Below are 26,927 nucleotides of genomic sequence, written 5' to 3'. Positions count from 1 at the left end.
TTTCAAAGAGCTAGCACAAACCATGTTTGATTTAGAGTTCCAACTACTTGTATCCATATAGGAGAAAACAGAGTGAAACCTAAAAATTAAAACTGTTACTGCCAACGAACGGTTTAACATAGAAGAACGAAATTTGGTGAGCCAAGTGGGATTGGGGTACTGATCATTACCTGAAAGTGTCATCAAGATTGGGTGAAAAAATGTGTGCTGAGATTTCAGGAAACTCGTAGTTTTTTGGAAGTTTGGCAACCACTTTCCATTAAAGTGATTTGCGCCAGTCTCTGCTTAGGGCTACATCAATAGGAAACAAACCATAGAGATAGAACTTGGAACTACTTGATTGTGACAAGTTTCAAAGAGCTAGCACAAACCGTGTTTGATTTAGAGTTCCAACTACATGTATCCATATAAGAGAAAACAGAGTGAAACCTAAAAATTAAAACTGTTTCTGCCAACGAACGGTTTAACCAAGAAGAATGAAATTTGATGAGCCAAGTGGGATTGGGGTACTGATCATTACCTGAAAGTGTCATCAAGATTGGGTGAAAAAATGTGTGCTGAGATTTCAGGAAACTCGTAGTTTTTTGGAAGTTTGGCAACCACTTTCCATTAAAGTGATTTGCGCCAGTCTCTGCTTAGGGCTACATCAATATGAAACAAACCATAGAGATAGAACTTGGAACTACTTGATTGTGACAAGTTTCAAAGAGCTAGCACAAACCGTGTTTGATTTAGAGTTCCAACTACATGTATCCATATAAGAGAAAACAGAGTGAAACCTAAAAATTAAAACTGTTTCTGCCAACGAACGGTTTAACCTAGAAGAACGAAATTTGGTGAGCCAAGTGGGATTGGGGTACTGATCATTACCTGAAAGTGTTATCAAGATTGGGTGAAAAAATGTGTGCTGAGATTTCAGGAAACTCGTAGTTTTTTGGAAGCTTGGCAACCCCTTTCCATGAAAGTGATTTGCGCCAGTCTCTGCTTAGGGCTACATCAATAGGAAACAAACCATAGAGATAGAACTTGGAACTACTTGATTGTGACAAGTTTCAAAGAGCTAGCACAAACCATGTTTGATTTAGAGTTCCAACTACATGTATCCATAAAGGAGAAAACAGAGTGAAACCTAAAAATTACAACTGTTACTGCCAACGAACGGTTTAACCTAGAAGAACGAAATTTGGTGAGCCAAGTGGGATTGGGGTACTGATCATTACCTGAAAGTGTCATGAAGATTGGGTGAATAAATGTGTGCTGAGATTTCAGGAAACTCGTAGTTTTTTGGAAGCTTGGCCACCCCTTTCCTTGAAAGTGATTTGCGCCAGTCTCTGCTTAGGGCTACATCAATAGGAAACAAACCATAGAGATAGAACTTGGAACTACTTGATTGTGACAAGTTTCAAAGAGCTAGCACAAACCGTGTTTCATTTAGAGTTTCAACTACATGTATCCATATAAGAGAAAACAGAGTGAAACCTAAAATTTAAAACTGTTACTGCCAATGAACGGTTTAAACTAGAAGAATGAAATTTGGTGAGCCAAGTGGGATTGGGGAAATGATCTTTACCTGAAAGTGTCATCAAGATTGGGTGAAAAAATGTGTGCTGAGATTTCAGGAAACTCACAGTTTTTTGGAAGCTTGGCAACCCTTTTCCATGAAGGTGATTTGCGCCAGTCTCTGCTTAGGGCTATATCAATAGGAAAAAAAAAAAAAACATAGAGATAGAACTTGGAACTACTTGATTGTGTCAATTTACAAAGAGCTAGCACAAACTGTGTTTGAATTAGAGTTCCAACTACATGTATCCATATAGGAGAAAAGAGAGTGAAACCTAAAAATTAAAACTGTTACAGCCAACGAAGAGTTTAACCTAGAAGAACGAAATTTGGTGAGCCAAGTGGGATTGGGGTACTGATCATTACCTGAAAGTGTCATGAAGATTGGGTGAAAAAATGTGTGCTGAGATTTCAGGAAACTCGTAGTTTTTTGGAAGCTTGGCAACCTCTTTCAATGAAAGTGATTTGTGCCAGTCTCTGCTTAGGGCTACATCAATAGGAAACAAACCATAGAGATAGAACTTGGAACTACTTGATTGTGCCAAGTTTCAAAGAGCTAGCACAAACTGTGTTTGATTTAGAGTTCCAACTACATGTATCCATATAGGAGAAAACAGAGTGAAACCTAAAAATTACAACTGTTACTGCCAACGAACGGTTTAACCTAGAAGAACGAAATTTGGTGAGCCAAGTGGGATTGGGGTACTGATCATTACCTGAAAGTGTCATGAAGATTGGGTGAATAAATGTGTGCTGAGATTTCAGGAAACTCGTAGTTTTTTGGAAGCTTGGCCACCCCTTTCCTTGAATGTGATTTGCGCCAGTCTCTGCTTAGGGCTACATCAATAGGAAACAAACCATAGAGATAGAACTTGGAACTACTTGATTGTGACAAGTTTCAAAGAGCTAGCACAAACCGTGTTTCATTTAGAGTTCCAACTACATGTATCCATATAAGAGAAAACAGAGTGAAACCTAAAATTTAAAACTGTTACTGCCAATGAACGGTTTAAACTAGAAGAATGAAATTTGGTGAGCCAAGTGGGATTGGGGAAATGATCTTTACCTGAAAGTGTCATCAAGATTGGGTGAAAAAATGTGTGCTGAGATTTCAGGAAACTCACAGTTTTTTGGAAGCTTGGCAACCCTTTTCCATGAAGGTGATTTGCGCCAGTCTCTGCTTAGGGCTATATCAATAGGAAAAAAAAAAAAAACATAGAGATAGAACTTGGAACTACTTGATTGTGTCAATTTACAAAGAGCTAGCACAAACTGTGTTTGAATTAGAGTTCCAACTACATGTATCCATATAGGAGAAAACAGAGTGAAACCTAAAAATTAAAACTGTTACAGCCAACGAAGAGTTTAACCTAGAAGAACGAAATTTGGTGAGCCAAGTGGGATTGGGGTACTGATCATTACCTGAAAGTGTCATGAAGATTGGGTGAAAAAATGTGTGCTGAGATTTCAGGAAACTCGTAGTTTTTTGGAAGCTTGGCAACCTCTTTCAATGAAAGTGATTTGTGCCAGTCTCTGCTTAGGGCTACATCAATAGGAAACAAACCATAGAGATAGAACTTGGAACTACTTGATTGTGCCAAGTTTCAAAGAGCTAGCACAAACTGTGTTTGATTTAGAGTTCCAACTACATGTATCCATATAGGAGAAAACAGAGTGAAACCTAAAAATTAAAACTGTTACTGCCAACGAACGGTTTAACCTAGAAGAACGAAATTTGGTGAGCCAAGTGGGATTGTGGTACTGATCATTACCGGAAAGTGTCATCAAGATAGGGTGAAAAAATGTTTGCTGAGATTTCAGAAAACTCGTAGTTTTTTGGAAGCAGGCAACCCCTTTCAATGAATGTGATTTGTGCCAGTCTCTGCTTAGGGCTACATCAATAGGAAACAAACCATAGAGATAGAACTTGGAACTACTTGATTGTGGCAAGTTTCAAAGAGCTAGCACAAACCGTGTTTTATTTAGTGTTCCAACTACATGTATCCATATAGGAGAAAACAGAGTGAAACCTAAAAATTAAAACTGTTACTGCCAACGAACGGTTTAACCTAGAAGAACGAAATTTGGTGAGCCAAGTGGGATTGGGGTACTGATCATTACCTGAAAGTGTCATCAAGATTGGGTGAAAAAATGTGTGCTGAGATTTCAGGAAACTCGTAGTTTTTTGGAAGCTTGGCAAACCCTTTCCATGAAAGTGATTTGCACCAGTCTCTGCTTAGGGCTACATCAATAGGAAACAAACCATAGAGATAGAACTTGGAACTACTTGATTGTGTCAAGTTTCAAAGAGCTAGCACAAACCGTGTTTGATTTAGAGTTCCAACTACATGTATCCATAAAGGAGAAAACAGAGTGAAACCTAAAAATTAAAACTGTTACTGCCAATGAACGGTTTAACCTAGAAAAACGAAATTTGGTGAGCCAAGTGGGATTGGGGTTCTGATCATTACCTGAAAGTGTCATCAAGATTGGGTGAAAAAATGTGTGCTGAGATTTCAGGAAACTCGTAGTTTTTTGGAAGCTTGGCAAACCCTTTCCATGAAAGTGATTTGCACCAGTCTCTGCTTAGGGCTACATCAATAGGAAACAAACCATAGAGATAGAACTTGGAACTACTTGGTTGTGTCAAGTTTCAAAGAGCTAGCACAAACCGTGTTTGATTTAGAGTTCCAAGTACATGTATCCATATAGGAGAAAACAGAGTGAAACCTAAAAATTAAAACTATTACTGCCAACGAACGGTTTAACCTAGAAGAACGAAATCTGGTGAGCCAAGTGGGATTGGGGTACTGACCATTACCTGAAAGTGTCATCAAGATTGGGTGAAAAAATGTGTGCTTAGATTTCAGGAAACTCGTAGTTCTTTGGAAGCTTGGCAACCCCTTTCCATGAAAGTGATTTGCGCCAGTCTCTGCTTAGGGCTACATCAATAGGAAACAAACCATAGAGATAGAACTTGGAACTACTTGATTGTGACAAGTTTCAAAGAGCTAGCACAAACCATGTTTGATTTAGAGTTCCAACTACTTGTATCCATATAGGAGAAAACAGAGTGAAACCTAAAAATTAAAACTGTTACTGCCATCGAACGGTTTAACATAGAAGAACGAAATTTGGTGAGCCAAGTGGGATTGGGGTACTGATCATTACCTTAAAGTGTCATCAAGATTGGGTGAAAAAATGTGTGCTGAGATTTCAGGAAACTCGTAGTTTTTTGGAAGCTTGGCAACCCCTTTCCATGAACGTGATTTGCGCCAGTCTCTGCTTAGGGATATATCAATAGGAAAAAAAAAACCTAGAGATAGAACTTGGAACTACTTGATTGTGTCAAGTTACAAAGTGCTAGCACAAACTGTGTTTGATTTAGAGTTGCAACTACATGTATCCATATAGGAGAAAACAGAGTGAAACGTAAAAATTAAAACTGTTACTGCCAACGAACGGTTTAACCTAGAAGAACGAAATTTGGTGAGCCAAGTGGGATTGGGGTCCTGATCATTACCTGAAAGTGTCATCAAGATTGGGTGAAAAAATGTGTGCTGAGATTTCAGGAAACTCGTAGTTTTTTGGAAGCTTGGCAACCCCTTTCCATGAAAGTGATTTGCGACAGTCTCTGCTTATGGCTACATCAATAGGAAACAAACCATAGAGATAGAACTTGGAACTACTTGATTGTGTCAAGTTTCAAAGAGCTAGCACAAACCGTGTTTGATTTAGTGTTCCAACTACATGTATCCATATAGGAGAAAACAGAGTGAAACCTAAAAATTAAAACTGTTACTGCCAACGAACGGTTTAATCTAGAAGAACGAAATTTGGTGAGCCAAGTGTGATTGGGATACTGATCATTACCTGAAAGTGTCATCAAGATTGGTTGAAAAAATGTGTGCTGAGATTTCAGAAAAATCGTAGTTTTTTGGAAGCAGGCAACCCCTTTCAATGAATGTGATTTGTGCCAATCTCTGCTTAGGGCTACATCAATAGGAAACAAACCATAGAGATAGAACTTGGAACTCCTTGATTGTGTCAAGTTTCAAAGAGCTAGCACAAACCGTGTTTGATTTAGTGTTCCAAATACATGTATCCATATAGGAGAAAACAGAGTGAAACCTAAAAATTAAAACTGTTACTGCCAACGAACGGTTTAATCTAGAAGAACGAAATTTGGTGAGCCAAGTGTGATTGGGATACTGATCATTACCTGAAAGTGTCATCAAGATTGGGTGAAAAAATGGGTGCTGAGATTTCAGTAAACTCGTAGTTTTTTAAAAGCTTGGCAACCTCTTTCCATGAAAGTGATTTGCGCAAGTCTCTGCTTAGGGCTACATCAATAGGAAACAAACCATAGAGATAGAACTTGGAAATACTTGATTGTGACAAGTTTCAAAGAGCTAGCACAAACCGTGTTTGATTTAGAGTTCCAACTACTTGTATCCATATAGGAGAAAACAGAGTGAAACCTAAAAATTAAAACTGTTACTGCCAACGAACGGTTTAACCTAGAAGAACGAAATTTGGTGAGCCAAGTGGGATTGGGGTACTGATCATTTCCTGAAAGTGTCATCAAGATTGGGTGAAAAAATATGTGCTGAGATTTCAGGAAACTCGTAGTTTTTTGGAAGCTTGGCAACCTCTTTCCATGAAAGTGATTTGCGCCAGTCTCTGCTTAGGGCTACATCAATAGGAAACAAACCATAGAGATAGAACTTGGAACTACTTGATTGTGTCAAGTTTCAAAGAGCTAGCACAAACCGTGTTTGATTTAGAGTTCCAACTACATGTATCCATATAGGAGAAAACAGAGTGAAACCTAAAAATTAAAACTATTACTGCCAACCAACGGTTTAACCTAGAAGAACGAAATTTGGTGAGCCAAGTGGGATTGGGTACTGACCATTACCTGAAAGTGTTATCAAGATTGGGTGAAAAAATGTGTGCTGAGATTTCAGGAAACTCGTAGTTTTTTGGAAGCTTGGCAACCCCTTTCCATGAAAGTGATTTGCGCCAGTCTCTGCTTAGGGCTACATCAATAGGAAACAAACCAGAGAGATAGAACTTGGAACTACTTGATTGTGTCAAGTTTCAAAGAGCTAGCACAAACCGTGTTTGATTTAGAGTTCCAACTACATGTATCCATATAGGAGAAAACAGAGTGAAACCTAAAAATTAAAACTGTTACTGCCAACGAACGGTTTAATCTAGAAGAACGAAATTTGGTGAGCCAAGTGTGATTGGGATACTGATCATTACCTGAAAGTGTCATCAAGATTGGTTGAAAAAATGTGTGCTGAGATTTCAGAAAAATCGTAGTTTTTTGGAAGCAGGCAACCCCTTTCAATGAATGTGATTTGTGCCAATCTCTGCTTAGGGCTACATCAATAGGAAACAAACCATAGAGATAGAACTCTGAACTCCTTGATTGTGTCAAGTTTCAAAGAGCTAGCACAAACCGTGTTTGATTTAGTGTTCCAAATACATGTATCCATATAGGAGAAAACAGAGTGAAACCTAAAAATTAAAACTGTTACTGCCAACGAACGGTTTAATCTAGAAGAACGAAATTTGGTGAGCCAAGTGTGATTGGGATACTGATCATTACCTGAAAGTTTCATCAAGATTGGGTGAAAAAATGGATGCTGAGATTTCATGAAACTCGTAGTTTTTTAAAAGCTTGGCAACCTCTTTCCATGAAAGTGATTTGCGCCAGTCTCTGCTTAGGGCTACATCAATAGGAAACAAACCATAGAGATAGAACTTGGAACTACTTGATTGTGTCAAGTTTCAAAGAGCTAGCACAAACCGTGTTTGATTTAGAGTTCCAACTACATGTATCCATATAGGAGAAAACAGAGTGAAACCTAAAAATTAAAACTGTTACTGCCAACGAACGGTTTAAACTAGAAGAACGAAATTTGGTGAGCCAAGTGGGATTGGGGTACTGATCATTACCTGAAAGTGTCATCAAGATTGGGTGAAAAAATATGTGCTGAGATTTCAGGAAACTCGTAGTTTTTTGGAAGCTTGGCAACCTCTTTCCATGAAAGTGATTTGCGCCAGTCTCTGCTTAGGGCTACATCAATAGGAAACAAACCATAGAGATAGAACTTGGAACTACTTGATTGTGTCAAGTTTCAAAGAGCTAGCACAAACCGTGTTTGATTTAGAGTTCCAACTACATGTATCCATATAGGAGAAAACAGAGTGAAACCTAAAAATTAAAACTATTACTGCCAACCAACGGTTTAACCTAGAAGAACGAAATTTGGTGAGCCAAGTGGGATTGGGTACTGACCATTACCTGAAAGTGTTATCAAGATTGGGTGAAAAAATGTGTGCTGAGATTTCAGGAAACTCGTAGTTTTTTGGAAGCTTGGCAACCCCTTTCCATGAAAGTGATTTGCGCCAGTCTCTGCTTAGGGCTACATCAATAGGAAACAAACCAGAGAGATAGAACTTGGAACTACTTGATTGTGTCAAGTTTCAAAGAGCTAGCACAAACCGTGTTTGATTTAGAGTTCCAACTACATGTATCCATATAGGAGAAAACAGAGTGAAACCTAAAAATTAAAACTGTTACTGCCAACGAACGGTTTAATCTAGAAGAATGAAATTTGGTGAGCCAAGTGTGATTGGGATACTGATCATTACCTGAAAGTGTCATCAAGATTGGTTGAAAAAATGTGTGCTGAGATTTCAGAAAATTCGTAGTTTTTTTGAAGCAGGCAACCCCTTTCAATGAATGTGATTTGTGCCAATCTCTGCTTAGGGCTACATCAATAGGAAACAAACCATAGAGATAGAACTCTGAACTCCTTGATTGTGTCAAGTTTCAAAGAGCTAGCACAAACCGTGTTTGATTTAGTGTTCCAAATACATGTATCCATATAGGAGAAAACAGAGTGAAACCTAAAAATTAAAACTGTTACTGCCAACGAACGGTTTAATCTAGAAGAACGAAATTTGGTGAGGCAAGTGTGATTGGGATACTGATCATTACCTGAAAGTGTCATCAAGATTGGGTGAAAAAATGGGTGCTGAGATTTCAGGAAACTCGTAGTTTTTTAAAAGCTTGGCAACCTCTTTCCATGAAAGTGATTTGCGCAAGTCTCTGCTTAGGGCTACATCAATAGGAAACAAACCATAGAGATAGAACTTGGAAATACTTGATTGTGACAAGTTTCAAAGAGCTAGCACAAACCGTGTTTGATTTAGAGTTCCAACTACTTGTATCCATATAGGAGAAAACAGAGTGAAACCTAAAAATTAAAACTGTTACTGCCAACGAACGGTTTAACCTAGAAGAACGAAATTTGGTGAGCCAAGTGGGATTGGGGTACTGATCATTACCTGAAAGTGTCATCAAGATTGGGTGAAAAAATATGTGCTGAGATTTCAGGAAACTCGTAGTTTTTTGGAAGCTTGGCAACCTCTTTCCATGAAAGTGATTTGCGCCAGTCTCTGCTTAGGGCTACATCAATAGGAAACAAACCATAGAGATAGAACTTGGAACTACTTGATTGTGTCAAGTTTCAAAGAGCTAGCACAAACCGTGTTTGATTTAGAGTTCCAACTACATGTATCCATATAGGAGAAAACAGAGTGAAACCTAAAAATTAAAACTATTACTGCCAACCAACGGTTTAACCTAGAAGAACGAAATTTGGTGAGCCAAGTGGGATTGGGTACTGACCATTACCTGAAAGTGTCATCAAGATTGGGTGAAAAAATGTGTGCTGAGATTTCAGGAAACTCGTAGTTTTTTGGAAGCTTGGGAACCTTTTTCCATGAACGTGATTTGCGCCAGTCTCTGCTTAGGGATATATCAATAGGAAAAAAAAACCTAGAGATAGAACTTGGAACTACTTGATTGTGTCAAGTTACAAAGTGCTAGCACAAACTGTGTTTGATTTAGAGTTGCAACTACATGTATCCATATAGGAGAAAACAGAGTGAAACGTAAAAATTAAAACTGTTACTGCCAACGAACGGTTTAACCTAGAAGAACGAAATTTGGTGAGCCAAGTGGGATTGGGGTCCTGATCATTACCTGAAAGTGTCATCAAGATTGGGTGAAAAAATGTGTGCTGAGATTTCAGGAAACTCGTAGTTTTTTGGAAGCTTGGCAACCCCTTTCCATGAAAGTGATTTGCGACAGTCTCTGCTTATGGCTACATCAATAGGAAACAAACCATAGAGATAGAACTTGGAACTACTTGATTGTGTCAAGCTTCAAAGAGCTAGCACAAACCGTGTTTGATTTAGTGTTCCAACTACATGTATCCATATAGGAGAAAACAGAGTGAAACCTAAAAATTAAAACTGTTACTGCCAACGAACGGTTTAATCTAGAAGAACGAAATTTGGTGAGCCAAGTGTGATTGGGATACTGATCATTACCTGAAAGTGTCATCAAGATTGGTTGAAAAAATGTGTGCTGAGATTTCAGAAAAATCGTAGTTTTTTGGAAGCAGGCAACCCCTTTCAATGAATGTGATTTGTGCCAATCTCTGCTTAGGGCTACATCAATAGGAAACAAACCATAGAGAGAGAACTTGGAACTACTTGATTGTGTCAAGTTTCAAAGAGCTAGCACAATCCGTGTTTGATTTAGAGCTCCAACTACATGTATCCATATAAGAGAAAACAGAGTGAAACCTAAAAATTAAAACTGTTACTGCCAACGAACGGTTTAACCTAGAAGAACGAAATTTGGTGAGCCAAGTGGGATTGGGGTTCTGATCATTACCTGAATGTGTCATGAAGATTGGGTGAAAAAATGTGTGCTGAGATTTCAGGAAGCTCGTAGTTTTTTGGAAGCTTGGCAACCACTTTCCATGAAAGTGATTTGTGCCAGTCTCTGCTTAGGGCTACATCAATAGGAAACAAACCATAGAGATAGAACTTGGAACTACTTGATTGTGCCAAGTTTCAAAGAGCTAGCACAAACCGTGTTTGATTTAGAGTTCCAACTACATGTATCCATATAAGAGAAAACAGAGTGAAAACTAAAAATTAAAACTGTTACTGCCAACGAACGGTTTAACCTAGAAGAACGAAATTTGGTGAGCCAAGTGGGATTGGGGTACTGATCATTACCTGAAAGTGTTATCAAGATTGGGTGAAAAAATGTGTGCTGAGATTTCAGGAAACTCGTAGTTTTTTGGAAACTTGGCAACCCCTTTCCATGAAAGTGATTTGCGCCAATCTCTGCTTAGGGCTACAACAATAGGAAACAAACCATAGAGATAGAACTTGGAACTACTTGGTTGTGTCAAGTTTCAAAGAGCTAGCACAAACCGTGTTTGATTTAGAGTTCCAAGTACATGTGTCCATATAGGAGAAAACAGAGTGAAACCTAAAAATTAAAACTGTTACTGCCAGTGAACGGTTTAACCTAGAAGAACGAAATCTGGTGAGCCAAGTGGGATTGGGGTACTGATCATTACCTGAAAGTGTTATCAAGATTGCGTGAAAAAATGTGTGCTGAGATTTCAGGAAACTCGTAGTTTTTTGGAAGCTTGGCAACCCCTATCCATGAACGTGATTTGCGCCAGTCTCTGCTTAGGGCTATATCAATAGAAAAAAAATACATAGAGATAGAACTTGGAACTACTTGATTGTGACAAGTTTCAAAAAGCTAGCACAAACCATGTTTGATTTAGAGTTCCAACTACTTGTATCCATATAGGAGAAAACAGAGTGAAACCTAAAAATTAAAACTGTTACTGCCAACGAACGGTTTAACCTAGAAGAACGAAATTTGGTGAGCCAAGTGGGATTGGGGTACTGATCATTACCTGAAAGTGTCATCAAGATTGGGTGAAAAAATGTGTGCTGAAATTTCAGGAAACTCATAGTTTTTTGGAAGCTTGGCAACCCCTTTCCATGAAAGTGATTTGTGCCAGTCTCTGCTTAGGACTACATCAATAGGAAACAAACCATAGAGATAGAACTTGGAACTACTTGATTGTGACAAGTTTCAAAGAGCTAGCACAAACCGTGTTTGATTTAGAGTTCCAAATACATATATCCATATAGGAGAAAACAGAGTGAAACCTAAAAATTTAAACTGTTACTGCCAACGAACGGTTTAATCTAGAAGAATGAAATTTGGTGAGCCAAGTGGGATTGGGATACTTATCATTACCTGAAAATGTCATCAAGATTGGGTGAAGAAATGTGTGCTGAGTTTTCAGGAAACCCGTAGTTTTTTGGAAGCTTGGCAACCCATTTCCATGAAAGTGATTTGCGCCTGTCTGTGCTTAGTGCTACATCAATAGGAAACAAACCATAGAGATAGAACTTGGAACTACTTGGTTGTGTCAAGTTTCAAAGAGCTAGCACAAACCGTGTTTGATTTAGAGTTCCAAGTACATGTGTCCATATAGGAGAAAACAGAGTGAAACCTAAAAATTAAAACTGTTACTGCCAATGAACGGTTTAACCTAGAAGAACGAAATCTGGTGAGCCAAGTGGGATTGGGGTACTGATCATTACCTGAAAGTGTTATCAAGATTGCGTGAAAAAATGTGTTCTGTGATTTCAGGAAACTCGTAGTTTTTTGGAAGCTTGGCAACCCCTTTCCATGAAAGTGATTTGCGCAAGTCTCTGCTTAGGGCTACATCAATAGGAAACAAACCATAGAGATAGAACTTGGAACTACTTGATTGTGTCAAGTTTCAAAGAGCTAGCACAAACCGTCTTTGATTTAGAGTTCCAACTACATGTATCCATATAGGAGAAAACAGAGTGAAACCTAAAAATTAAAACTATTACTGCCAACGAACGGTTTAACCTAGAAGAACGAAATTTGGTGAGCCAAGTGGGATTGGGTACTGACCATTACCTGAAAGTGTTATCAAGAATGGGTGAAAAAATGTGTGCTGAGATTTCAGGAAACTCGTAGTTTTTTGGAAGCTTGGCAACCCCTTTCCATGAAAGTGATTTGCGCCAGTCTCTGCTTAGGGCTACATCAATAGGAAACAAACCATAGAGATAGAACTTGGAACTACTTGATTGTGTCAAGTTTCAAAGAGCTAGCACAAACCGTGTTTGATTTAGAGTTCCAACTACATGTATCCATATAGGAGAAAACAGAGTGAAACCTAAAAATGAAAACTATTACTGCCAACGAACGGTTTAACCTAGAAGAACGAAATTTGGTGAGCCAAGTGGGATTGGGTACTGACCATTACCTGAAAGTGTCATCAAGATTGGGTGAAAAAATGTGTGCTTAGATTTCAGGAAACTCGTAGTTCTTTGGAAGCTTGGCAACCCCTTTCCATGAAAGTGATTTGCGCCAGTCTCTGCTTAGGGCTACATCAATAGGAAACAAACCTTCGAGATAGAACTCGGAACTACTTGATTGTGACAAGTTTCAAAGAGCTAGCACAAACCATGTTTGATTTAGAGTTCCAACTACTTGTATCCATATAGGAGAAAACAGAGTGAAACTTAAAATTAAAACTGTTACTGCCAACGAACGGTTTAACATAGAAGAACGAAATTTGGTGAGCCAAGTGGGATTAGGGTACTGATCATTACCTGAAAGTGTCATCAAGATTGGGTGAAAAAATGTGTGCTGAGATTTCAGGAAACTCGTAGTTTTTTGGAAGCTTGGCAACCCCTTTCCATTAAAGTGATTTGCGCCAGTCTCTGCTTAGGGCTACATCAATAGGAAACAAACCATAGAGACAGAACTTGGAACTACTTGATTTTGTCAAGTTTCAAAGAGCTAGCACAAACCGTGTTTGATTTAGAGTTCCAACTACATGTATCCATATAAGAGAAAACAGAGTGAAACCTAAAAATTAAAACTGTTACTGCCAACGAACGGTTTAACATAATAGAACGAAATTTGGTGAGCCAAGTGGGATTGGGGTACTGATCATTACCTGAAAGTGTTATCAAGATTGGGTGAAAAAATGTGTGCTGAGATTTCAGGAAACTCGTAGTTTTTTGGAAGCTTGGCAACCCCTTTCCATGAAAGTGATTTGCGCCAATCTCTGCTTAGGGCTACATCAATAGGAAACAAACCACAGAGATAGAACTTGGAACTACTTGATTGTGTCAAGTTTCAAAGAGCTAGCACAAACCGTGTTTGATTTAGTGTTCCAACTACATGTATCCATATAGGAGAAAACAGAGTGAAACCTAAAAATTAAAACTGTTACTGCCAACGAACGGTTTAATCTAGAAGAACGAAATTTGGTGAGCCAAGTGTGATTGGGATACTGATCATTACCTGAAAGTGTCATCAAGATTGGTTGAAAAAATGTGTGCTGAGATTTCAGAAAAATCGTAGTTTTTTGGAAGCAGGCAACCCCTTTCAATGAATGTGATTTGTGCCAATCTCTGCTTAGGGCTACATCATTAGGAAACAAACCATAGAGATAGAACTTGGAACTCCTTGATTGTGTCAAGTTTCAAAGAGCTAGCACAAACCGTGTTTGATTTAGTGTTCCAAATACATGTATCCATATAGGAGAAAACAGAGTGAAACCTAAAAATTAAAACTGTTACTGCCAACGAACGGTTTAATCTAGAAGAACGAAATTTGGTGAGCCAAGTGTGATTGGGATACTGATCATTACCTGAAAGTGTCATCAAGATTGGGTGAAAAAATGTGTGCTGAGATTTCAGGAAACTCGTAGTTTTTTGGAAGCTTGGCAACCCCTTTCCATGAAAGTGATTTGCGCCAATCTCTGCTTAGGGCTACATCAATAGGAAACAAACCATAGAGATAGAACTTGGAACTACTTGGTTGTGTCAAGTTTCAAAGAGCTAGCACAAACCGTGTTTGATTTAGTGTTCCAAGTACATGTATCCATATAGGAGAAAACAGAGTGAAACCTAAAAATTAAAACTGTTACTGCCAAAGATCGGTTTAACCTAGAAGAACGAAATTTGGTGAGAAAAGTGGGAATGGGGTACTGATCATTACCTGAAAGTGTCATCAAGATTGGGTGAAAAAATGTGTGCTGATATTTCAGGAAACTCGTAGTTTTTTAAAAGCTTGGCAACCTCTTTCCATGAAAGTGATTTGCGCAAGTCTCTGCTTAGGGCTACATCAATAGGAAACAAACCATAGAGATAGAACTTGGAACTACTTGATTGTGTCAAGTTTCAAAGAGCTAGCACAAACCGTGTTTGATTTAGAGTTCCAACTACTTGTATCCATATAGGAGAAAACAGAGTGAAACCTAAAAATTAAAACTGTTACTGCCAACGAACGGTTTAACCTAGAAGAACGAAATTTGGTGAGCCAAGTGGGATTGGGGTACTGATCATTACCTGAAAGTGTCATCAAGATTGGGTGCAAAAATGTGTGCTGAGATTACAGGAAACTCGTAGTTTTTTGGAAGCTCGGGAACCCCTTTCCATGAACGTGATTTGCGCCAGTCTCTGCTTAGGGCTATATCATTTTGAAAAAAAAAAAACCTAGAGATAGAACTTGGAACTACTTGATTGTGTCAAGTTACAAAGAGCTAGCACAAACTGTGTTTGATTTAGAGTTCCAACTACATGTATCCATATAGGAGAAAACAGAGTGAAACCTAAAAATTAAAACTGTTACTGCCAACGAACGGTTTAACCTAGAAGAACGAAATTTGGTGAGCCAAGTGGGATTGGGGTCCTGATCATTACCTGAAAGTGTCATCAAGATTGGGTGAAAAATGTGTGCTGAGATTTCAGGAAACTCGTAGTTTTTTGGAAGCTTGGCAACCCCTTTCCATGAAAGTGATTTGCGACAGTCTCTGCTTATGGCTACATCAATAGAAAACAAACCATAGAGATAGAACTTGGAACTACTTGATTGTGTCAAGTTTCAAAGAGCTAGCACAAACCGTGTTTGATTTAGAGTTCCAACTACATGTATCCATATGGGAGAAAACAGAGTGAAACCTAAAAATTAAAACTGTTACTGCCAACGAACGGTTTAACCTAGAAGAACGAAATTTGGTGAGCCAAGTGGGATTGGGGTTCTGATCATTACCTTAAAGTGTCATCAAGATTGGGTGAAAAAATGTGTGCTGAGATTTCAGGAAACTCGTAGTTTTTTGGAAGCTTGGCAACCCCTTTCCATGAAAGTGATTTGCGCCAGTCTCTGCTTAGGGCTACATCAATAGGAAACAAACCATAGAGATAGAACTTGGAACTACTTGGTTGTGTCAAGTTTCAAAGACCTAGCACAAACAGTGTTTGATTTAGAGTTCCAACTATATGTATCCATATAGGAGAAAACAGAGTGAAACCTAAAAATTAAAACTGTTACTGCCAATGAACGGTTTAACCTAGAAGAACGAAATTTGGTGAGCCAAGTCGGATTGGGGTACTGATCATTACCTGAAAGTGTCATCAAGATTGGGTGAAAAAATGTGTGCTGAGATTTCAGGAAACTCGTAGTTTTTTGGAAGCGTGGCAACCCCTTCCATGAAAGTGATTTGCGCCAGTCTCTGCTTAGGGCTACATCAATAGGAAACAAACCATAGAGATAGAACTTGGAACTACTTGATTGTGACAAGTTTCAAAGAGCTAGCACAAACCGTGTTTGATTTAGAGTTCCAACTACATATATCCATATAGGAGAAAACAGAGTGAAACCTAAAAATTTAAACTGTTACTGCCAACGAACGGTTTAATCTAGAAGAATGAAATTTGGTGAGCCAAGTGGGATTGGGATACTTATCATTACCTGAAAGTGTCATCAAGATTGGGTGAAGAAATGTGTGCTGAGTTTTCAGGAAACCCGTAGTTTTTTGGAAGCTTTGCAACCCCTTTCCATGAAAGTGATTTGCGCCTGTCTGTGCTTAGTGCTACATCAATAGGAAACAAACAATAGAGATAGAACTTGGAACTACTTTATTGTGTCAAGTTTCAAAGAGCTAGTACAAACCGTGTTTGATTTAGAGTTCCAACTACATGTATCTATATAGGAGAAAACAGAGTGAAACCTAAAAATTAACACTGTTACTGCCAAAGATTGGTTTAACCTAGAAGAATGAAATTTGGTGAGCCAAGTGGGATTCGGGTACTGATCATTACCTGAAAGTGTCATGAAGATTGGGTGAAAAAATGTGTTCTGTGATTTCAGGAAACTCGTAGTTTTTTGGAAGCTTGGCAACCCCTTTCCATGAAAGTGATTTGCGACAGTCTCTGCTTAGGGCTACATCAATAGGAAACAAACCATAGAGATAGAACTTGGAACTACTTGATTGTGTCAAGTTTCAAAGAGCTAGCAAAAACCGTGTTTGATTTAGAGTTCCAACTACATGTATCCATATAAGAGAAAACAGAGTGAAACCTAAAAATTAAAACTATTACTGCCAACAAACGGTTTAACCTAGAAGAACGAAATTTGGTGAGCCAAGTGGGATTGGGTACTGACCATTACCTGAAAGTGTCATCAAGATTGGGTGAAAAAATGTGTGCTGATATTTCAGGAAACTCGTAGTTTTTTGGAAGCTTGGCAACCCCTTTCCATGAAAGTGATTTGCGACAGTCTCTGCTTATGGCTACATCAATAGGAAACAAACCATAGAGATAGAACTTGGAACTACTTGATTGTGACAAGTTTCAAAGAGCTAACACAAACTATGTTTGATTTAGAGTTCCAACTACTTGTATCCATATAGGAGAAAACAGAGTGAAACCTAAAAATTAAAACTGTTACTGCCAACGAACGGTTTAACCTAGAAGAACGAAATTTGGTGAGCCAAGTGGGATTGGGGTACTGATCATTACCTGAAAGTGTCATCAAGTTTGGGTGAAAAAATGTGTTCTGAGATTTCAGGAAACTCGTAGTTTTTTGGAAGCTTGGCAACCCCTTTCCATGAAAGTGATTTGCAACAGTCTCTGCTTATGGCTACATCAATAGGAAACAAACCATAAAGATAGAACTTGGAACTACTTGATTGTGTCAAGTTTCAAAGAGCTAGCACAAACCGTGTTTGATTTAGTGTTCCAACTACATGTATCCATATAGGAGAAAACAGAGTGAAACCTAAAAATTAAAACTGTTACTGCCAACGAACGGTTTAATCTAGAAGAAAGAAATTTGGTGAGCCAAGTGTGATTGGGATACTGATCATTACCTGAAAGTGTTATCAAGATTGGGTGAAAAAATGTGTGCTGAGATTTCAGGAAACTCGTAGTTTTTTGGAAGCTTGGCAACCCCTTTCCATGAAAGTGATTTGCGCCAATCTCTGCTTAGGGCTACATCAATAGGAAACAAACCATAGAGATAGAACTTGGAACTTCTTGGTTGTGTCAAGTTTCAAAGAGCTAGCACAAACCGTGTTTGATTTAGTGTTCCAACTACATGTATCCATATAGGAGAAAACAGAGTGAAACCTAAAACTAAAACTGTTACTGCCAAAGATCGGTTTAACCTAGAAGAACGAAATTTGGTGAGAAAAGTGGGATTGGGGTACTGATCATTACATGAAAGTGTCATCAAGATTGGGTGAAAAAATGTGTGCTGAGATTTCAGGAAACTCGTAGTTTTTTAAAAGCTTGGCAACCTCTTTCCATGAAAGTGATTTGCGCAAGTCTCTGCTTAGGGCTACATCAATAGGAAACAAACCATAGAGATAGAACTTGGAAATACTTGATTGTGACAAGTTTCAAAGAGCTAGCACAAACCATGTTTGATTTAGAGTTCCAACTACTTGTATCCATATAGGAGAAAACAGAGTGAAACCTAAAAATTAAAACTGTTACTGCCAACGAACGGTTTAACCTAGAAGAACGAAATTTGGTGAGCCAAGTGGGATTGGGGTACTGATCATTACCTGAAAGTGTCATCAAGATTGGGTGCAAAAATGTGTGCTGAGATTACAGGAAACTCGTAGTTTTTTGGAAGCTCGGGAACCCCTTTCCATGAACGTGATTTGCGCCAGTCTCTGCTTAGGGCTATATCATTTTGAAAAAAAAAAAAACCTAGAGATAGAACTTGGAACTACTTGATTGTGTCAAGTTACAAAGAGCTAGCACAAACTGTGTTTGATTTAGAGTTCCAAATACATGTATCCATATAGGAGAAAACAGAGTGAAACCTAAAAATTAAAACTGTTACTGCCAACGAACGGTTTAACCTAGAAGAACGAAATTTGGTGAGCCAAGTGGGATTGGGGTCCTGATCATTACCTGAAAGTGTCATCAAGATTGGGTGAAAAATGTGTGCTGAGAATTCAGGAAACTCGTAGTTTTTTGGAAGCTTGGCAACCCCTTTCCATGAAAGTGATTTGCGACAGTCTCTGCTTATGGCTACATCAATAGGAAACAAACCATAGAGATAGAACTTGGAACTACTTGATTGTGTCAAGTTTCAAAGAGCTAGCACAAACCATGTTTGATTTAGAGTTCCAACTACATGTATCCATATAGGAGAAAACAGAGTGAAACCTAAAAATTAAAACTGTTACTGCCAACGAACGGTTTAACCTAGAAGAACGAAATTTGGTGAGCCAAGTGGGATTGGGGTTCTGATCATTACCTTAAAGTGTCATCAAGATTGGGTGAAAAAATGTGTGCTGAGATTTCAGGAAACTCGTAGTTTTTTGGAAGCGTGGCAACCCCTTCCATGAAAGTGATTTGCGCCAGTCTCTGCTTAGGGCTACATCAATAGGAAACAAACCATAGAGATAGAACTTGGAACTACTTGATTGTGACAAGTTTCAAAGAGCTAGCACAAACCGTGTTTTATTTAGAGTTCCAACTACATATATCCATATAGGAGAAAACAGAGTGAAACCTAAAAATTTAAACTGTTACTGCCAACGAACGGTTTAATCTAGAAGAATGAAATTTGGTGAGCCAAGTGGGATTGGGATACTTATCATTACCTGAAAGTGTCATCAAGATTGGGTGAAGAAATGTGTGCTGAGTTTTCAGGAAACCCATAGTTTTTTGGAAGCTTTGCAACCCCTTTCCATGAAAGTGATTTGCGCCTGTCTGTGCTTAGTGCTACATCAATAGGAAACAAACAATAGAGATAGAACTTGGAACTACTTGGTTGTGTCAAGTTTCAAAGACCTAGCACAAACAGTGTTTGATTTAGAGTTCCAACTATATGTATCCATATAGGAGAAAACAGAGTGAAACCTAAAAATTAAAACTGTTACTGCCAATGAACGGTTTAACCTAGAAGAACGAAATTTGGTGAGCCAAGTCGGATTGGGGTACTGATCATTACCTGAAAGTGTCATCAAGATTGGGTGAAAAAATGTGTGCTGAGATTTCAGGAAACTCGTAGTTTTTTGGAAGCGTGGCAACCCCTTCCATGAAAGTGATTTGCGCCAGTCTCTGCTTAGGGCTACATCAATAGGAAACAAACCATAGAGATAGAACTTGGAACTACTTGATTGTGACAAGTTTCAAAGAGCTAGCACAAACCGTGTTTGATTTAGAGTTCCAACTACATATATCCATATAGGAGAAAACAGAGTGAAACCTAAAAATTTAAACTGTTACTGCCAACGAACGGTTTAATCTAGAAGAATGAAATTTGGTGAGCCAAGTGGGATTGGGATACTTATCATTACCTGAAAGTGTCATCAAGATTGGGTGAAGAAATGTGTGCTGAGTTTTCAGGAAACCCGTAGTTTTTTGGAAGCTTTGCAACCCCTTTCCATGAAAGTGATTTGCGCCTGTCTGTGCTTAGTGCTACATCAATAGGAAACAAACAATAGAGATAGAACTTGGAACTACTTTATTGTGTCAAGTTTCAAAGAGCTAGTACAAACCGTGTTTGATTTAGAGTTCCAACTACATGTATCTATATAGGAGAAAACAGAGTGAAACCTAAAAATTAACACTGTTACTGCCAAAGATTGGTTTAACCTAGAAGAATGAAATTTGGTGAGCCAAGTGGGATTCGGGTACTGATCATTACCTGAAAGTGTCATGAAGATTGGGTGAAAAAATGTGTTCTGTGATTTCAGGAAACTCGTAGTTTTTTGGAAGCTTGGCAACCCCTTTCCATGAAAGTGATTTGCGACAGTCTCTGCTTAGGGCTACATCAATAGGAAACAAACCATAGAGATAGAACTTGGAACTACTTGATTGTGTCAAGTTTCAAAGAGCTAGCAAAAACCGTGTTTGATTTAGAGTTCCAACTACATGTATCCATATAAGAGAAAACAGAGTGAAACCTAAAAATTAAAACTATTACTGCCAACAAACGGTTTAACCTAGAAGAACGAAATTTGGTGAGCCAAGTGGGATTGGGTACTGACCATTACCTGAAAGTGTCATCAAGATTGGGTGAAAAAATGTGTGCTGATATTTCAGGAAACTCGTAGTTTTTTGGAAGCTTGGCAACCCCTTTCCATGAAAGTGATTTGCGACAGTCTCTGCTTACGGCTACATCAATAGGAAACAAACCATAGAGATAGAACTTGGAACTACTTGATTGTGACAAGTTTCAAAGAGCTAACACAAACTATGTTTGATTTAGAGTTCCAACTACTTGTATCCATATAGGAGAAAACAGAGTGAAACCTAAAAATTAAAACTGTTACTGCCAACGAACGGTTTAACCTAGAAGAACGAAATTTGGTGAGCCAAGTGGGATTGGGGTACTGATCATTACCTGAAAGTGTCATCAAGTTTGGGTGAAAAAATGTGTTCTGAGATTTCAGGAAACTCGTAGTTTTTTGGAAGCTTGGCAACCCCTTTCCATGAAAGTGATTTGAAACAGTCTCTGCTTATGGCTACATCAATAGGAAACAAACCATAAAGATAGAACTTGGAACTACTTGATTGTGTCAAGTTTCAAAGAGCTAGCACAAACCGTGTTTGATTTAGTGTTCCAACTACATGTATCCATATAGGAGAAAACAGAGTGAAACCTAAAAATTAAAACTGTTACTGCCAACGAACGGTTTAATCTAGAAGAAAGAAATTTGGTGAGCCAAGTGTGATTGGGATACTGATCATTACCTGAAAGTGTTATCAAGATTGGGTGAAAAAATGTGTGCTGAGATTTCAGGAAACTCGTAGTTTTTTGGAAGCTTGGCAACCCCTTTCCATGAAAGTGATTTGCGCCAATCTCTGCTTAGGGCTACATCAATAGGAAACAAACCATAGAGATAGAACTTGGAACTTCTTGGTTGTGTCAAGTTTCAAAGAGCTAGCACAAACCGTGTTTGATTTAGTGTTCCAACTACATGTATCCATATAGGAGAAAACAGAGTGAAACCTAAAACTAAAACTGTTACTGCCAAAGATCGGTTTAACCTAGAAGAATGAAATTTGGTGAGAAAAGTGGGATTGGGGTACTGATCATTACATGAAAGTGTCATCAAGATTGGGTGAAAAAATGTGTGCTGAGATTTCAGGAAACTCGTAGTTTTTTAAAAGCTTGGCAACCTCTTTCCATGAAAGTGATTTGCGCAAGTCTCTGCTTAGGGCTACATCAATAGGAAACAAACCATAGAGATAGAACTTGGAAATACTTGATTGTGACAAGTTTCAAAGAGCTAGCACAAACCATGTTTGATTTAGAGTTCCAACTACTTGTATCCATATAGGAGAAAACAGAGTGAAACCTAAAAATTAAAACTGTTACTGCCAACGAACGGTTTAACCTAGAAGAACGAAATTTGGTGAGCCAAGTGGGATTGGGGTACTGATCATTACCTGAAAGTGTCATCAAGATTGGGTGCAAAAATGTGTGCTGAGATTACAGGAAACTCGTAGTTTTTTGGAAGCTCGGGAACCCCTTTCCATGAACGTGATTTGCGCCAGTCTCTGCTTAGGGCTATATCATTTTGAAAAAAAAAAAAACCTAGAGATAGAACTTGGAACTACTTGATTGTGTCAAGTTACAAAGAGCTAGCACAAACTGTGTTTGATTTAGAGTTCCAAATACATGTATCCATATAGGAGAAAACAGAGTGAAACCTAAAAATTAAAACTGTTACTGCCAACGAACGGTTTAACCTAGAAGAACGAAATTTGGTGAGCCAAGTGGGATTGGGGTCCTGATCATTACCTGAAAGTGTCATCAAGATTGGGTGAAAAATGTGTGCTGAGAATTCAGGAAACTCGTAGTTTTTTGGAAGCTTGGCAACCCCTTTCCATGAAAGTGATTTGCGACAGTCTCTGCTTATGGCTACATCAATAGGAAACAAACCATAGAGATAGAACTTGGAACTACTTGATTGTGTCAAGTTTCAAAGAGCTAGCACAAACCATGTTTGATTTAGAGTTCCAACTACATGTATCCATATAGGAGAAAACAGAGTGAAACCTAAAAATTAAAACTGTTACTGCCAACGAACGGTTTAACCTAGAAGAACGAAATTTGGTGAGCCAAGTGGGATTGGGGTTCTGATCATTACCTTAAAGTGTCATCAAGATTGGGTGAAAAAATGTGTGCTGAGATTTCAGGAAACTCGTAGTTTTTTGGAAGCGTGGCAACCCCTTCCATGAAAGTGATTTGCGCCAGTCTCTGCTTAGGGCTACATCAATAGGAAACAAACCATAGAGATAGAACTTGGAACTACTTGATTGTGACAAGTTTCAAAGAGCTAGCACAAACCGTGTTTTATTTAGAGTTCCAACTACATATATCCATATAGGAGAAAACAGAGTGAAACCTAAAAATTTAAACTGTTACTGCCAACGAACGGTTTAATCTAGAAGAATGAAATTTGGTGAGCCAAGTGGGATTGGGATACTTATCATTACCTGAAAGTGTCATCAAGATTGGGTGAAGAAATGTGTGCTGAGTTTTCAGGAAACCCATAGTTTTTTGGAAGCTTTGCAACCCCTTTCCATGAAAGTGATTTGCGCCTGTCTGTGCTTAGTGCTACATCAATAGGAAACAAACAATAGAGATAGAACTTGGAACTACTTTATTGTGTCAAGTTTCAAAGAGCTAGTACAAACCGTGTTTGATTTAGAGTTCCAACTACATGTATCTATATAGGAGAAAACAGAGTGAAACCTAAAAATTAACACTGTTACTGCCAAAGATTGGTTTAACCTAGAAGAATGAAATTTGGTGAGCCAAGTGGGATTCGGGTACTGATCATTACCTGAAAGTGTCATGAAGATTGGGTGAAAAAATGTGTTCTGTGATTTCAGGAAACTCTTAGTTTTTTGGAAGCTTGGCAACCCCTTTCCATGAAAGTGATTTGCGCCAGTCTCTGCTTAGGGCTACATCAATAGGAAACAAACAATAGAGATAGAACTTGGAACTACTTTATTGTGTCAAGTTTCAAAGAGCTAGTACAAACCGTGTTTGATTTAGAGTTCCAACTACATGTATCCATATAGGAGAAAACAGAGTGAAACCTAAAAATTAAAACTATTACTGCCAACGAACGGTTTAACCTAGAAGAACGAAATTTGGTGAGCCAAGTGGGATTGGTTACTGACCATTACCTGAAAGTGTTATCAAGATTGGGTGAAAAAATGTGTGCTGAGATTTCAGGAAACTCGTAGTTTTTTGGAAGCTTGGCAACCACTTTCCATGAAAGTGATTTGCGCCAGTCTCTGCTTAGGGCTACATCAATAGGAAACAAACCATAGAGATAGAACTTGGAACTACTTGATTGTGTCAAGTTTCAAAGAGCTAGCACAAACCGTGTTTGATTTAGAGTTCCAACTACATGTATCCATATAGGAGAAAACAGAGTGAAACCTAAAAATGAAAACTATTACTGCCAACGAACGGTTTAACCTAGAAGAACGAAATTTGGTGAGCCAAGTGGGATTGGGTACTGACCATTACCTGAAAGTGTCATCAAGATTGGGTGAAAAAATGTGTGCTTAGATTTCAGGAAACTCGTAGATCTTTGGAAGCTTGGCAACCCCTTTCCATGAAAGTGATTTGCGCCAGTCTCTGCTTAGGGCTACATCAATAGGAAACAAACCATAGAGATAGAACTTGGAACTACTTGATTGTGACAAGTTTCAAAGAGCTAGCACAAACCATGTTTGATTTAGAGTTCCAACTACTTGTATCCATATAGGAGAAAACAGAGTGAAACCTAAAAATTAAAACTGTTACTGCCAACGAACGGTTTAACATAGAAGAACGAAATTTGGTGAGCCAAGTGGGATTGGGGTACTGATCATTACCTGAAAGTGTCATCAAGACTGGGTGAAAAAATTTGTGCTGAGATTTCAGGAAACTCGTAGTTTTTTGGAAGCTTGTCAACCCCTTTCCATTAAAGTGATTTGCGCCAGTCTCTGCTTAGGGCTACATCAATAGGAAACAAACCATAGAGACAGAACTTGGAACTACTTGATTGTGTCAAGTTTCAAAGAGCTAGCACAAACCGTGTTTTATTTAGAGTTCCAACTACATGTATCCATATAAGAGAAAACAGAGTGAAACCTAAAAATTAAAACTGTTACTGCCAACGAACGGTTTAACCTAGAAGAACGAAATTTGGTGAGCCAAGTGGGATTGAGGTTCTGATCATTACCTGAAAGTGTTATCAAGATTGGGTGAAAAAATGTGTGCTGAGATTTCAGGAAACTCGTAGTTTTTTGGAAGCTTGGCAACCCCTTTCCATGAAAGTGATTTGCGCCAATCTCTGCTTAGGGCTACATCAATAGGAAACAAACCACAGAGATAGAACTTGGAACTACTTGGTTTTGTCAAGTTTCAAAGAGCTAGCACAAACCGTGTTTGATTTAGAGTTCCAAGTACATGTATCCATATAGGAGAAAACAGAGTGAAACCTAAAAATTAAAACTGTTACTGCCAATGAACGGTTTAACCTAGAAGAACGAAATCTGGTGAGCCAAGTGGGATTGGGGTACTGATCATTACCTGAAAGTGTCATCAAGATTGGGTGAAAAAATGTGTGCTGAGATTTCAGGAAACTCGTAGTTTTTTGGAAGCTTGGGAACCCCTTTCCATGAACGTGATTTGCGCCAGTCTCTGCTTAGGGCTATATCAATAGGAAAAAAAAAACCTAGAGATAGAACTTGGAACTACTTGATTGTGTCAAGTTACAAAGAGCTAGCACAAACTGTGTTTGATTTAGAGTTCCAACTACATGTATCCATATAGAAGAAAACAGAGTGAAACCTAAAAATTAAAACTGTTACTGACAACAAACGGTTTAACCTAGAAGAACGAAATTTGGTGAGCCAAGTGGGATTGGGGTTCTGATCATTACCTTAAAGTGTCATCAAGATTGGGTGAAAAAATGTGTGCTGAGATTTCAGGAAACTCGTAGTTTTTTGGAAGCTTGGCAACCCCTTTCCATGAAAGTGATTTGCGCCAGTCTCTGCTTAGGGCTACATCAATAGGAAACAAACCATAGAGATAGAACTTGGAACTACTTGATTGTGACAAGTTTCAAAGAGCTAGCACAAACCGTGTTTGATTTAGAGTTCCAACTACATATATCCATATAGGAGAAAACAGAGTGAAACCTAAAAATTTAAACTGTTACTGCCAACGAACGGTTTAATCTAGAAGAATGAAATTTGGTGAGCCAAGTGTGATTGGGATACTTATCATTACCTGAAAGTGTCATCAAGATTGGGTGAAAAAATGTGTGCTGAAATTTCAGGAAACTCGTAGTTTTTTGGAAGCTTGGCAACCCCTTTCCATGAAAGTGATTTGCGCCAGTCTCTGCTTAGGGCTACATCAATAGGAAACAAACCATAGAGATAGAACTTGGAACTACTTGATTGTGTCAAGTTTCAAAGAGCTAGCACAAACCGTGTTTGATTTAGAGTTCCAACTATATGTATCCATATAGGAGAAAACAGAGTGAAACCTAAAAATTAAAACTGTTACTGCCAATGAACGGTTTAACTTAGAAGAACGAAATTTGGTGAGCCAAGTCGGATTGGGGTACTGATCATTACCTGAAAGTGTCATCAAGATTGGGTGAAAAAATGTGTGCTGAGATTTCAGGAAACTCGTAGTTTTTTGGAAGCTTGGCAACCCATTTCCATGAAAGTGATTTGCGCCAGTCTCTGCTTAGGGCTACATCAATAGGAAACAAACCATAGAGATAGAACTTGGAACTACTTGGTTGTGTCAAGTTCCAAAGAGCTAGCAAAAACCGTGTTTGATTTAGAGTTCCAACTACATGTATCCATATAAGAGGAAACAGAGTGAAAACTAAAAATTAAAACTGTTACTGCCAACGAACGGTTTAACCTAGAAGAACAAAATTTGGTGAGCCAAGTGGGATTGGGGTACTGATCATTACCTGAAAGTGTCATGAAGATTGGGTGAAAAAATGTGTGCTGAGATTTCAGGAAACTCGTAGTTTTTTGGAAGCGTGGCAACACCTTTCCATGAAAGTGATTTGCGCCAGTCTCTGCTTAGGGCTACATCAATAGGAAACAAACCATAGAGA

The sequence above is a fragment of the Spermophilus citellus genome (genome assembly GCF_964194105.1).
Source record: "Spermophilus citellus genome assembly, chromosome: 7".
Taxonomy (NCBI): Eukaryota; Metazoa; Chordata; class Mammalia; order Rodentia; family Sciuridae; genus Spermophilus; species Spermophilus citellus.
Note: the sequence above shows the minus strand (reverse complement) of the source record.